The sequence below is a fragment of the Triticum aestivum genome, chromosome 7D, assembly GCF_018294505.1.
Source record: "Triticum aestivum cultivar Chinese Spring chromosome 7D, IWGSC CS RefSeq v2.1, whole genome shotgun sequence".
In the NCBI taxonomy this organism is placed as follows: domain Eukaryota; kingdom Viridiplantae; phylum Streptophyta; class Magnoliopsida; order Poales; family Poaceae; genus Triticum; species Triticum aestivum.
This window is the reverse complement of record NC_057814.1, coordinates 235,388,222-235,403,573: the sequence shown is the minus strand read 5'-3', so window position 1 is coordinate 235,403,573 and position 15,352 is coordinate 235,388,222.

Sequence of the window (15,352 nt, the reverse complement as noted above, 5' to 3'; positions counted from 1 at the left end):
CTCCGAGACGCATACGCCGTGGAGCTCGTCACCCCAAGTTCAACCCTTGGTCGGCCTGCCCGATCACTTTTGATCGCAGGGATCACCCAACTAGTATCCGGCACGGAGGATCGGCTGCGTTGGTGCTAGACCCAATAACTGATGGATACCATCTCACCCGAGTCCTTATGGACGGCGGCAGTAGTCTTAATTTGATATATCAGGACACCGTCCGCAAAATGGGGATAGACCCGACAAGAATCAGCCAAAGAAATACTACCTTTAAAGGAGTAATACTAGGCCCAGAGGCCCGCTGCACGGGCTCTCTAGTACTAGAGGTTGTATTCGGTTCTCCCGACAACTTCCGAAGCGAAGAATTAACCTTCGACATCGCTCCATTCCGAAGCGGCTATCACGCACTACTCGGAAGAACGGCCTTCGCTTGTTTTAATGCAGTACCACATTACGCTTATCTTAAGCTTAAGATGCCCGGTCCACGTGGCATCATCATAGTTAGTGGAAACACAGACCGTTCCTTACATGCGGAGGAATATGTAGCGGCTCTAGCAGCCGAACACTGAACGGCCTCTCCAATCAGAATAAATGATCGGTCATTAAGACCGCGGACACGGTTAGACGGGTCCGGCGCACCACTAGCTGTAACAACTCAGATAAACCTGAGATTGGGTCGATGGATATACCCCCATAGGTGGTGCTAGGGGCTTCCCGCATGTAAAAAGGGCTACAGTTCGGCTTGACCCTATTTACATTGCATTTTAATGGTTCATTAAGAATAACCAATTTTTCGCATGACGACTTTCACCTGGGTTTTTCTCTTTTACAGATGATCATCGTGCTACACCCTTCCAAGATACGGCACAACGGAGACACAGGCGCAGACGTGCAGCAGGGCCCCGCTCAAAGGTTTCTTTTTAGATTAAGACCCTGTGTATACCTTTTTTACTGTCTCTTGTTGCTTCACACCCTCCGGATACTCAACACAACCGAGAGGGATGCTCGCGTTATTGGCATTTCGTCACGTCAGACTAATGCACGTACCTGGAAATTCAAGGCTCATTATCAAGGGCGTTACTCAGCCCAGTATATGTTGTAAAGTCCGAATACCTTAGGGAGTGTTCGGCGTCGCGAGTTTAGCCTTATATGCATCAGCTCCGAATCATGTCTTTGGTCAATAGTTGCGTTTGCCCGGCTCCCGTGTTTTGCTACCATACGTTCCGCTCTATCGGCTAAGGTGGCACCGGGAGAACTACTGCGATTGTGCCCTGGTTCATCTGGATGAGCACCTCAGTAGCGAAAGCCGAAAACTGACTGTCATGATAAAGCGCGAGACTGGTCAACCACTCGATAACTCAGCGGAATCTTCGCGATTCCTCCGCATTAACGAAGGACCGGTTTCCCGGTCATGTATGTACGCGCACCGTATTCGGATGAGCGCGGAAGTACCAGGGGCTATATAGTAGCCCCACCGTCAAACTCCTATGGCTAAGTGAAAGTGTTAAAGCTATATAGTCCGATTGCCTTGTTCGCCGCGCTATCACCTCCTTAATGGACCAAGACGTTGGATCAAGTGTGAATACGCGCTTTTCTGAACACCCCCGCATTATATGCGTGGGGGCTGAAGCCGACGACTGCAAACTTTCAGGTTATATACATACATAAACGGCCGCACAGGAGGCATCATAATACTTTCAGGCAAAAGTATAAACACAGCCTTTATAATCCAAATAGCATTGTTTTTACAATTGGGATACATGTCACTCGAACATGATACTCTTCGAGCACTGAGCCTCTATTAAACGAGCGCCTTCTAGGACTTCTTCAAAATAGTGCTCGGCCGAGACCTGGCCCACGGCCGGACCCCGGGTTGCAATAGCGGTGGCCTCCATCTCTGCCCAGTATGTCTTAACACGGGCAAGAGCCATCCGTGCACCCTCTATGCACGCCGACCTCTTTACAGCGTCGATATGCGGCACAACACCAAGGAATCGTTGCACTAAACCAAAATAACTATTCGGCCTTGGTCCCTTCGGCCAAAGATGATCCACGACAGACCTCATGGCAAGTCCGGACAACCTATGGAGCTCGGCCCACTCGGCCATTTGTTCATTTAACAGCAGCGGACGCGTTGGAGCACTGAATTGCGACCAGGAAAACCTTTCCACTTCATGATCTTTTTGATCTTTGAAAAACTCAGTCGCATCAGTAGCACTCATTGCCAAGTCCAAGTACGCGTCCGCAACACTCCATAATTGATCCAGAGGGGCATACTTCGGATCTCCGAACTTCGTCCACAACAAAAAGGGCTTCCCAGCCGTAATATCTCCGGCTTGACGGAGCTCCTCCTTCGCCGCTTGGATTTTAGAGCGGGTTTCATTGGCTGCTTCCATGGCTTTCTTCAGGTCAGCCGCTTTCGCTTGGCTTTCCTTTTCAAGAAGCTCATATCGGCCGGCGGCATCTTTCAGCTCAACAACCATCTTGGATATTTTATCTTCGCTCTGGCGATGAGCAGCCTGTTCGGCTCTTAACTCTTCGGCCGCCTTTAGGGCGGCCGCATCACTTCTCCTGGCTTGTTCCTTGGCTCGGGCAAGTTCCGCCCGAAGGGTCTCCACCGCGGCAGCCCCATCTGCAGTCACAGCATATTATAGATACTAGCATTATGATCCTCTTAATATTTGTTGACCACCCGAAAATACATACCCTGTGCCTCGTCAAGCCGCTTGTTCACAAGCGCGATGTCGGCATCTGCCGCGTCAAGCTGCCGCCTCAGTTCGGCAAACTCAGCAATCCGGCCAGCCACCGGACTCTCAGCCGCCTGCACATGAAAGCAGCGCGTTAATTACCTGGGACTATGATCCTTTGTTTGCCGCCTCTGGACAGGAACCAGAGTCTCAGGGGCTACTATCTGTATAGAGCACACCTAGCGTGTGCGGTACCGTCAAAGAATATATATATATTACTTTGCGTACCTCAAAGCCTCTTAGCAGGCTCATAAAAGCTTCATGCAACCCACTTTTGGCGGATGAAATCCTCTCAACCACCGTACCCCTTAAAGTATGATGCACCTCTGAGATAGCCGCTTGCTCCAGAAGACCCATCAGTGCGTCCGGTTGTGCACCGGACAGTCCCAGATCTTTCTGTTGCTCTCCTTAGGAGTCGAATACTCCGGACTTCGGGTGGCCGAAGGGTTACCTTCTGGCCTTGGCGGATCAGGAGAAATCCTCTGTGACGACACCTCAGGGTCGTCCGCCCCATGAGGCGGGGAGACAGGGGGAGGCGTTTCGCTCTCCATCATCTCCGGAAGAAGATCCCCCGAAGACGAACTCTGTCGAGAAGGGCTACGAGCCGGACTGCAAGATATATGGCTCGGTTATTGTCCTCGGAGATAAAGCAGGATATATTTACCAAAGTACTCTTGTTCACTTACAGCTCGGTGGAGGGCTGGCCCCCTTGCGGGCGCTGTGCGGTAAGGACGCCCTCCGGGGCAGGGCCCCCTGGCGAAGGTTTCTTCCCCCGTTTGGAAACCTCTGTTTCCAAGTCTTCATAGGCGGTCCTTTTCCTTCCTTGGGGAGAGGGGATTCTAGGTTCTTCTCCCCGATTATCCTCCTTCGCGGAGACACTAATTCCCCCGGTTTGGATGTGTAATGTGTGAAGCCCGCTTTCGGCTTCTTTATTCCTTCCTTTATCTTCCCCTGATGGCACTTGATAAGGTGCGTGCTCAAGCATCCTGGCTAGTACAGGATCCGGTGAGCCTCCGGGAAGGGGGGCCGAACACCTGATCCTCTCCGCCTTTCTTATCCTGTCCTGGCCGAGAGCGATTTTTTCAGAATGATGTTGTGACAAATAAAAAGACAACATGTTCGGCCGCAGAATTACTTACGTGGGTATCTAGACAGTTGCAGTTGAGACCCGCATCCTCGGTGGTGTCCGGACACTTTATTCGTGATCCAAGAACAATCCATACATCTCTTCGAGCGTCACGCCGAAGAATTGCTGAATAGTTCGCGGTCCTTCCGGGTTGAACTCCCACATACGGAGAGATCGACGTTGGCATGGCAGGACCCGACGAACTAGCATAACTTGCATTACCTTGACAAGACTGACATCCCTCTTGAGGAGGTCTCGGATGCGACTTTGCAATGTCAACACGTCATTAAATGGCCCCCAGTCCAGCCCCTTGTTGACCCATGACGCCAGTTGCGGTGGAGGGCCCGAGCGGAAGGCGGGGCAGCTGCCCACTTTATACCTCGGGGAGCTGTGATGTAAAACCACTCCCGCTGCCATAAGTTGGACACCTCCGGGAAGGAACCCTTTGGCCATAGAGCATCGGCGCCTTTGCTTATTATGACACCTCCGCATTCTGTGTGTCGCCCATCGATCGTCTTCGGCTTCACATTGAAGGTCTTGAACCATAAGCCGAAGTGTGGGGTGATGCGGAGGAAGGCCTCACACACGACGACAAATGACGAGATGTGAAGGATGGAATCTGGATCTAGATCATGGAAATCGAGCCCGTAATAGAACATAAGCCCTCTAACAAATGGATCAAGACTAAAGCCTAGCCCTCGGAGGAAGTGGGAAACAAATACGACACTCTCGTTGGGTTCGGGAGTGGGGATGACCTGCCCTTGAGCAGGCAGCCTGTGCAGGATTTCGGCAGTCAGATACCTGGCTTCCCTTAGCTTCTTGATGTCCTCCTATGTGACAGAGGAGGCCATCCACCGACCTTGAAGGTTGGATCCGGACATGGTTGAAGGTCCGAAGCGCTTAGCCTGAGCCTTGGGTGTTGGAACTCGAGGTGGGGGAAGGGAAGGATCGAGCGTGAGAAGAAAAGGACGGGCCTGGGCCCCTTTATAAAGAGGGTGAATATCAAGCGTCCTCCGCGTGGCCGTTTGGAACTCGCCTAAAATCGTGGAGTCATACTAATAAGCACGATTGGGTTACCCACACTCGTATTGATGAGAATCCTGTGATAAGGGGAACACGATCTCTGCTTCGACAAGACGTGGCAATAAAACCGCCTCGCAACACGTGCAGTGGTAGGCTGGGAAAAACGGTTCGTAATGACCGGACCACGGCAGGATGTCGCGTTATGAAAAGTTCTCAGCAGATTAGATTTGTGGAGTATTATACTCTCTACGGTGGTATGTGGAATTTGTTTTGCAGAGCCGGACACAATCCTTGTGTTCAAAATCTTCTATGGAGTATTCGGAGAAGGAACGATTATAAACTTTGGCCGGACTGTTGGACTATGAAGATACAAGATTGAAGACTTCGTCCCGTGTCCGGGTGGGGCTCTCCTTTGCGTGGAAGGCAAGCTTGGCGATTCGGATATGTAGATCTCCTTCTCTGTAACCGACTCTGTGTAACCCTAGCCCCCTTCGGTGTCTATATAAACCGGAGGGTTTAGTCCGTAGGACAACAACAATCATAATCATAGGCTAGCTTCTAGGATTTAGCCTCTACGATCTCGTGGTAGATCAACTCTTGTAATACTCATATCATCAAGATCAATCAAGCAGGAAGTAGGGTATTACCTCCATCGAGAGGGCCCGAACCTGGGTAAACGTTGTGTCCCCCCGCCTCCTGTTACCATTAGCCTTAGACGCACAGTTCGGGACCCCCTACCCGAGATCCGCCGGTTTTGACACCGACACCCATCAGTTCGGCCCAATGAATAACAGGCCGAACGCCCGAGGACCCCTTAGTCCATGACTCCCTCACTAGGGAAAAAGTAGCTTTCTGCAAATGATAACCATAGAGCCTCCACCAGCCATATATGCATATAGTTATGGCTATTACTTGTTCTTTGCTCTATAGTGTTATCTTGCTAGCATATTCCATGTGCTGACCTACACAGGCTGCAACGTATTATGTTGCAGAGTTTTCAGACGAAGAGTAAGGTGTGCTAGGTCATTGTCGTGCACTCGGCTATGCCGTTAGAGTTGATGGACTCATTTACCTTCGAAGCTTCCGTTGTTATCTTATTTAGATGGCCTTCAGCCATATTATTGTAATAAGTTCTCTTTTGAGACATTCGATGTAATAAGTGTGTGATTGAACTCTGTTATAAATCCTCGAGTACTGTGGGTGTCAGCATTACCGATCCAGGGATGACACTTATGCACAGAGATTTGACCGTGTGAGGTCGGATCACTACAAGATGGTATCAGAGCACATGCTGACTGTAGGACGCGACCACTAAGATAAGCCATAGGACCCTCTTCTCTATTCATTTCTGGCTCTTCTCCATTTGCTACTCTATAGATGGTGGTTCCAAGGAACAAGTTTGCTCAGCCGGATGAAGACACACCTTTTGGATGACACTTGAAGGAAGCCACTAAGTACCTGAGCATCGGAATACCAAGCTTCACCGGGACCTACAACGCCACTTTACCAGAAGAGGAGCGTTGGATGATTCGAGTACATGTTCCAGGAAGGACATTCACGCTGGTTACCGAGCCCATAGAGTTTTCCTTTGATGCATCAACCTGGAGTCTAGGAAAGAGCATGCAGCCCACATCACCATGGGACGCATCGGCCAACTATACCACAAGGATCTTGAGGACACCATCTACCAGATATGTGGATGCCGAGACGAGAAATGGGAGATGATTTGCACCAGGAGGGATAAATCCATGGCAGCCTACATCAGGGAGTTAAACCAACACATTCGTCGTCAGGAGAACCAGATGTGCGCCAGCATGATAGACATGAAGAAGTTGATGACCAGGAACATGGAGCTAGAAGAGGAACTCAAGTCTACACGTGATGTATATGAAGAGGAAAATGCAGTACTACTGGACAAGAACGAAGACCTGAAGAAGAATCTAGAAATATTCATGGGAGATCCTGCGCCAGGGGAGGACAACCATCCGAAAGACTACATCATCATCGATGACACCGACTCCGACCCCGACAGTGATGATGATTACGAAGACGAAGGTGGAGCAGATATCATGGAGTCTTCCACCGATCAAAATTTCTAGTCGACCACCACATTATCGGTAGTATTTGCCCCATGTATATAGTAATAGTCCGAGTATTCTGTAACGACAGATTAGATCGATTGTATGACCTTGTTTGAATTGAGTGGTGTGAATGAATGTGTTTGTCTCATGTGCATATGGGTAGTGATTTCTCCTTAGACCTCACTCTATTCTATTCTCACCCCTCTAAACCTATCAGATGCCTCCGAGACGTGACCCTGGATTTGTCTTCCCACCGGAGCTCACTCAGTTGATCCAACAGCAGAATGCCTTGATGCAGCTACTAGTCCAGAACCAAGGCAACAACAACAACAACAACAATCCACCACCACCAGCTCTAGTTGACAACTTAGCCCATTTTCTGAGGTTGAATCCGCCGGTGTTTTACAGTAGCACCGAGCCAATTCTTGCTAATGACTAGCTCTGCAGGATTGGAAGGGAGCTGACCACCACAGATGCTGAGAAGATGCGCTTTGCCGCACATCAACTGGATGGACCCACAGCCTCATGGTGGGAGAATTACACCATCACTTTCCCCATAGAAAAATGTCACTTGGGACCAGTTTTAGCAAGCTTTCCGCACAGCACATGTCTCAACTGGAGCAATGAGTATGAAGAAGCGTGAGTTTCGCAACTTGCGCCAGGGAAATCGTACTGTGGCACAGTACGTGGATGAGTTCAGCATATTAGCCCGCTATGCCCCAGATGATGTGGCCACAGATGCCGCGAAGCAGGATAAGTTTATGGAAGGGCTGAATGATGAGCTGAGCATGCAGTTGATGGTGGCAACATTTGCTAACTACCAGGAGTTGGTAGATAGGGCTCTGATGATCGAAGGCAAGCAGCAGCAGATAGAAAGCCGCAAAAGGAAGTATGGACAGGGGAAGTACAGTTCTGGAGCTCAGCAGAAGCCTCGCTTTACCCCGAACTCGGGAGGACATACCCATCATAACCATGGAGGCCACACTCACAATGAAGGGAGTTCACATAACCATAATGGCCCTAAGAATGGTAATGGGAATGGAGGAAACAATGGTCAGAATCGTTACAACCCCACCACACCCGCCAAGAAGGATCTAAGTCACACTACTTGTTTCAACTGCGGGAAGACTGGACACTACGCCACTGAGTGTCTTGAAGCAAAGAATGGAAATGGCAATGGAAGTTTTGGGAGGAATCCCAACCCTTTCACCAGAGGACAGGTGAACCACGTTAACATGGAGGAGGTTGAAGAACAGCCAGATGCAGTTATAGGTAAGTTTTTGATTAAGTCATTTACTGCCACTGTTCTTTTTTATACTGGTGCATCGCATTCATACATATCGACGGGATTTTTGGATAAGTATAAGTTGCCCACCAAAGCCCTTAAGACACCTATGTTAGTAAGCTCACCTGGAGCGGAGTATATGGCAAGCAGAGGATGTTTTCAGATGCCATTAGCCATAGGTAGGCATGTTTTCCCCTCCGACCTAATAATTTTGGAGTCATAAGGATTGGATGTGATACTAGGCATGGATTGGCTATCGCTGTATGGAGGTAATATTGATTGTGCTAGTAAGTCAATTCTACTCACCACCCCAGAGGGTAAACGGATCAAGTGTGTGTCTCGGCATGCGCCAAGGAGGACCCAAGTAAATTCACTCTCAAGAGTTGTTCAGGAAGAAGTACCTGTTGTGAAGGATTACCCGGATGTATTTCCAGAGGAATTACCATGCATGCCACCAGATCGAGACATAGAATTTTTAAAAGAGCTGTTGCCAGGCACCGGACCAATATCGAAGAAACTGTATCGGATGCCAGCTAATGATCTTGAGGAAATTAAGAAGCGGATTAAGGAGTTATTGGAGAAAGGTTACATTCGACCAAGTTCATCACCGTGGGGAGCCCCAGTGCTCTTAGTTGAGAAGAAAGATGGATATTCGAGAATGGTTGTTGATTATCGGGCATTGAATGAAGTGACGATCAAGAACAAGTACCCACTACCGATGATCAACAATTTGTTTGACCAGCTACAGGGAGCCAAAGTATTCTCCAAGATCGATCTTCGATCAGGATACCACCAGCTGAAGATCCGAGAATAGGATATATCAAAGACAGCTTTTACCACAAGGTACGGGCTATATGAGTACACAGTCATGTATTTTGGATTGACTAATGCCCCTGCCTATTTTATGAGCATGATGAATAAGGTGTTCATGGAGTTTTTGGATAAGTTTTTTGTGGTGTTCATTGATGACATTTTTGTGTACTCAAAGAATGAAGAGGAACATAAGGAACACCTGCGATTAGTTCTCGAGAAGCTCAGGGAACATCAGCTATATGCCAAGTTTAGCAAATGTGAGTTTTGGTTGAAGGATGTTGGATTTCTTGGACATGTTATATCAGGGGAAGGTATAGCAGTAGACCCTACCAAGGTTCAGTCTGTCACTGAGTGGTTGGCACCCACCTCAGTTGGAGAGATCTGCAGTTTTCTGGGACTCGCAGGATATTATAGGAGGTTCATTGAGAATTTTTCCAAGATTGCGAAACCCATGACGGAGTTATTGAAGAAGGACAACAAGTTCAAATGGACCGAAGATTGTGAGGCCAGTTTTCAGGAGTTGAAGAAACGTTTAGTTAAAGCCCTAGTGCTGATTCTTCCGGATATACGCAAGGATTTCCAAGTGTATTGCGACGCTTCTCGCTTGGGACTTGGAGGTGTACTTATGCAAGACCGAAGAGTTGTTTAATATGCCTCACGTCAGCTTCGACCTCATGAGTTGAACTATGCCACGCATGATTTGGAGTTAGCACCCGTAGTGCATGCGCTCAAGACCTGGAGACATTTTCTTATTGGAAACCATTGTGATGTATACACGGATCATAAGAGTTTGAAGTATATTTTCACACAGAAGGAGTTGAATCTCAGGCATAGGAGATGGTTGGAGCTATAAAGGATTATGATATGAAACTGCGTTATCATCCAGGAAAGGCCAATGTCGTAGCAGACGCTTTGAGCCGCAAGAGTTATGTCAATACCCTCGTAAGCGGAGGATTACCATCGGAGTTGGTCAACGATCTCAAGGAACTTTGTTTGGAGATAGTTCCAAGAGGTTTTGTTGCAACGATGGAGGTTCAGTCTACGTTATTGGGAAAGATTCAAGAAGCTCAGAAGGATGATAAGGAAATTGCTGAGATAAAGGAGAAGATGAGCAAAGGAAAAGCCAAGGGTTTTCGTGAGGATGAGCATGAAACTTTATGGTTTGAGGATCGTGTATATGTGCCGAATAACGTGGAAATCAGGAAGTTAATACTTCACGAAGCTCATGACTCGCCATACTCGATACACCCCGGAAACACCAAGATGTATTTGGATTTGAAGGAATGTTTCTGGTGGACATGTATGAAGAAGGATATTGCTGAGTATGTAGCAGTATGTGATGTATGTCAGAGAGTGGAGGCCGAATATCAGAAGCCAGCAGGATTACTTCAGCCTATGCCGCTACCCGAATGGAAGTGGGACAAGCTTGGCATGGATTTCATCACTGGATTACCCAGCACACGATCAGGATATGACTCTAACTAGGTAGTAGTTGATCGCTTGACCAAAGTGGCTCACTTTATCCCAGTGAAAACTACTTATACAAGCGCGAAGTTGGCCACGGTATATATGACCAGGATCGTATGTCTGCATGGAGTACCGAGGACCATCGTATCAGATAGATGAATATAGTTTACCTCTAAGTTTTGGAATCAATTGCATCAGACTTTGGGTACCAGGCTAGAGTTTAGTACAGCCTTTCATCCGCAGACAGATGGGCAGACCGAGAGAGTCAATCAGATTCTGGAGGACATGTCGAGAGCTTGTGCGCTAGATTATGGATCTAGTTGGGATGATAATTTGCCTTACGCAGAGTTCTCATACAACAACAGTTACCAAGCTAGTTTGAAGATGGCCCCTTTCGAAGCTTTGTATGGAAGGAGGTGCAGGAGACCGTTGATGTGGGATGAAGTTGGAGACCGTCAGTTGTTTGGACCAGATTTAATTAAGGAGTCTGAAGAGAAGGTTAAGTTGATTCGAGATAGACTGAAGGTAGCTCAGTCCAGGCAGAAGAGTTATGCCGATACAAAACGCAAGGAGGCAGTCTATGAAGTTGGAGACAGAGCATATCTTCGTGTGTCCCCACTTCGGGGTGTTAAACAATTTGGAGTTAAGGGAAAGTTAGCCCCGAGGTTTGTAGGACCATACCGAGTTTTGGAGCGTATGGGAGAAGTGACCTACAAGTTGGAATTACCCGAAGGATTGTCAGGAGTTCATGATGTGTTTCACGTTTCCCAGTTGAAGAAGTGCCATGCGGAGATGGCCGATATTCCTCTAAGAGATACAGTGCCCCTGGAAGCAATTCAATTGGATAGTGACCTAACCTACGAGGAAGAACCCATCAAGATTGTCGAGTTTGCCAGCCGAGTTACACGCAGCAAGGTTATCAAGTTTTGCAAAGTTCAGTGGAGCCGCCATACCGAGGAAGAAGCCACCTGGGAGCGAGAAGAAGACTTACGGAAAGACCACCCACACATATTTTCTAGCCAACCCGAATATCGAGGACGAGATTCATCTTAAGGGGGTAGGTTTGTAACATCCCAATTTTCAATTTGGATGTTACATAGGTCATCATATGCATATCATATTTTTATTTGAATTTTGGTTGTAATCCTAGAAATCTTAAGCAACTCAAGGACCCAAGGAGAGAGTTGGAGGTTTCACAAATTTTCATATTTGAGTTTTTTTCTCAAATTCGAAAAGAGGATCAATTTGATTTTAATATTTTTCTCTCCAATTATTTCCAATAATAAAAATATAAGAGAGAAGATAAAATGACTTCTTCAAAAGAGAGGAATATTGGAGAAGAAATTTTAAAATCAAATTAATATTTTACTTGCATTTTATTTGCTATTTTATTTGAATTAGAAAAATATGCATTTTTGAAAATTGCATTCTTAGGCCAGAAAAATGTTCAATTTGTCCTAAATATTAGGTTTGGACGGTGAAAATTCTTTCTGGTATTTTTAGAATTTTTTATATTTTACTAGGATTATTTTTTTCTCTTTAACGTGAATTTAAAAAAAAGTTCCGTCGGCCGATTGGGCCGAAGGCCCAGCCGAGCCAGGCCGGCCCGCAGCTGTCGCCGCCTTCCTCCGTGGGAGGAGTCCCCCTCCTCCAAGAAGCCCCCCGGCCCCCTTTATAACCTACCTCGCCCCGCCGCCCCCTCCTCACCCCGCCAACCGCAGCAGCCGCCGCCTCCTCGCCGCCGTAGCCGCCATACCGCGTCGCTGCAGCCGCCGTCGCCGCCGCCCGTGCCGCTGCCGCCCACTGCCCGCCGACGCCGCGCCGCCGCCGTGCCCCGCCGCCGTCGCCTCGCCTTTGCCGTTGACCGCCGCCGGCCAAGTCCGGTTAACCGGTATAAACCGACGGTTTTCTTTCGGTTTTTTTTCGGTTAGTTAGGTTTAGATTGGTTTTATTTTAGTTCGTTATTTGACGAACGTTCACCCGTTAGTTTATTTTAATGAACGAATTCGTTTGTTAGGTTTTCGTAGCGAACGTTCGCTCGTTAGATTCTTTCTTTTTATTTTAATTTTCGGCCACGGACCTATCCGCGAATACTTTTGTCACAGATTAGTCCCTGATCTTCAAACCCTTATTACTTTTTACTCGTTTGTCCAAATCCAGTGAAACCAACGCCAAAATCTTAGTCTTGTTCCACTCTTTCGAGATAACAAACTTGAACCTGATTTTGACAATTTAAAATTCGGTTTCAAGCAGATTCGGATTTGAACTTCTTTTGGTCGTAGTTTGTGTTTCGTAACTCTGATTCGATTGATTCTTTTTGCTAATCAAAGATTTTCAGTCGAACTTTCAGTTTGGATCTTCTCCCCTGAGTTTTACCCTTGCATCTTATGCTTGAGTGCTTATGTATGCTATTGTTTGTTTACGATAGAGTTTCCGGAGTGCGAAGCGTGCTACTACGAGTTGCTAGGGTTTTCAGATCGTCAGCAAGGCATGTAACACTTTGATCATACCCCTTTATTAGCCAGTTTTTATGCATTAGTTTCAATCCTCAAACACTGCATGGTTAGGACTTGATAACATTTGGGTATCGGGAAGTAGTTGATGAGGTAGAACCTATTGCCTTTATTTCAAAACCCTGGGAGTTACTTCTACGTTGTGCTTATATTGTTATGCTATGCTTGTAGACGTGGATTGGTTTGTGAGATTCATGAAAGATGTGAGAGTTATTCATAACTAATGGTTAACTTAAGGTGGCTAATTTAATACACATTTGGGTGGATTGGTTGGGGCACCGTGGAGCACCCAGTGGTTTGCCCGGGCACCTGGAGAACCCAGTGCTTGCCCAAGGGGATCCCGAAGTACCCGTGTGATCACCCTATGGAATGCCACCCAGGCTCAAAGGGATCATAAGATTGTTCATGCTAGAAACTTACGTGTGCAGCCACAAGCCATTATGGGCTCTGGCATAGTTGAGTAAGTTGTGGGAAACCTTTCCATGATCGGCTAGCAGATGTAGGGGATTGTAGGTGTACCGGCCTATCTAGCGGTTAAGGGGACCTCTTCGGAATGACTGTGTCTCGGTCATCCGTTTCTCAAACATCATGTAGTGCGAAAAGTCCAACGGAGGAGATCGAGTCTTGTGGGGAAAAGTGCGCAAACCTCTGCAGAGTGTACAAACTAATCATGATTAGCCGTGTCCCTGGTTATGGACATCTTGAGTATCTGGTACTTGAATTATTGATTTGACCTCATCACTCTATTAAATTAACTTGTTGGGTTGTTGATTATTATTTTTAATTGGGATTGAGTTGGAGGAACCTTCTCAATATTTTTGTCAACCAAATTTGTAGTTAAATAAAATATATTCCTTTGTTGTAGTAAAAAACTAGCTTTCTGCAAATGATTACCATAGAGCCTCCACCAGCCATATATGCATATAGTTATAGCTGTTACTTGTTCTTTGCTCTATAGTGTTATCTTGCCAGCATATTCCATGTGCTGACCTACACAGGCTGCAACGTATGATGTTGCAGAGTTTTCAGACAAAGAGTAAGGTGCGCTAGCTAGGTCGTTGTCATGCACTCAGCTATGCCGTTGGAGTTGATGGACTCATTTACCTTCGAAGCTTCCGCTGTTATCTTATTTAGATGGCCTTCAGCCATGTTATTGTAATAAGTTCTCTTTTAAGACATTCGATGTAATAAGTGTGTGATTGAAATCTGTTATAAATCCTCGAGTACTGTGTGTGTCAGCATTACCGATCCAGGGATGACACTTATGCACAGAGATTTGACCGTCTGAGGTCGGATTGCTACACATATTGCTTTGCGTGATCATGTAGTTGACATAGTATTTGTGGCTTGGCCACCATTCATATTTTTTCATACATGTCACGCTGATACGTCCATTTTGCATCATGTTTTCCTACTGTTATTTACAATGTTTTTATGCATAATAATGCTTTATGGAGTAATTCTAATGTCTTTTCTCTCATAATATGCAAGGTTTACACAAAGAGGGCGAATGCAGGCAGCTGGAATTCTGGACCAGAAAAAGCTACGTCAGAGTCACCTATTTTGCACATCTCCAACTGAGCTGAAAATTTATGGAGAATTATTTTGGAATATATGAAAAATACTAGAGCAAATAACTACTAAAGAGGCCCCACCAGGTGGGCACAATCCACCTGGGCGCGCCAGGCAGCCCACGCGCGCCCTGGTGGGTTGTGCCCTCCTTGGCCCACCTCCGGTGCCTATCTTCTGGTATATAAGTCATTCTGACCTAGAAAAAATAAGGAGAGGACTTTCGGGATGGAGCGCCGCCATCTCGAGGTGGAACTTGGGCAGGAGCACTTTTGCCCTCCGGCGAAGCGATTCCGCCAGCGGAACTTCTCTCCCGGAGGGGGAAATCATCGTCATCGTCATCACCAACAACCCTCGCATCTTTGGGAGGCCAATATTCATCAACATCTTCAATAGCACCATCTCCTCTCAAACCCTAGTTCATCTCTTGTATTCAATCTTTGTACCGAAACCTCAGATTGGTACATGTGGGTGACTAGTAGTGTTGATTACATCTTGTAGTTGATTACTATATGGTTTATTTGGTGGAAGATTATATGTTCAGATCCATTATGGTATTTAATACCCCTATGATCTTGAGCATGATTATCATTTGTGAGTAGTTACTTTTGTTCTTGAGGTCACGGGAGAAGTCATGTTGCAAATAATCGTGTGAACTTGATATGTGTTTGATATTTGATGGTATGTATGTTGTGATTCCCTTAGTGGTGTCATGTGAACGTTGACTACATGGCACT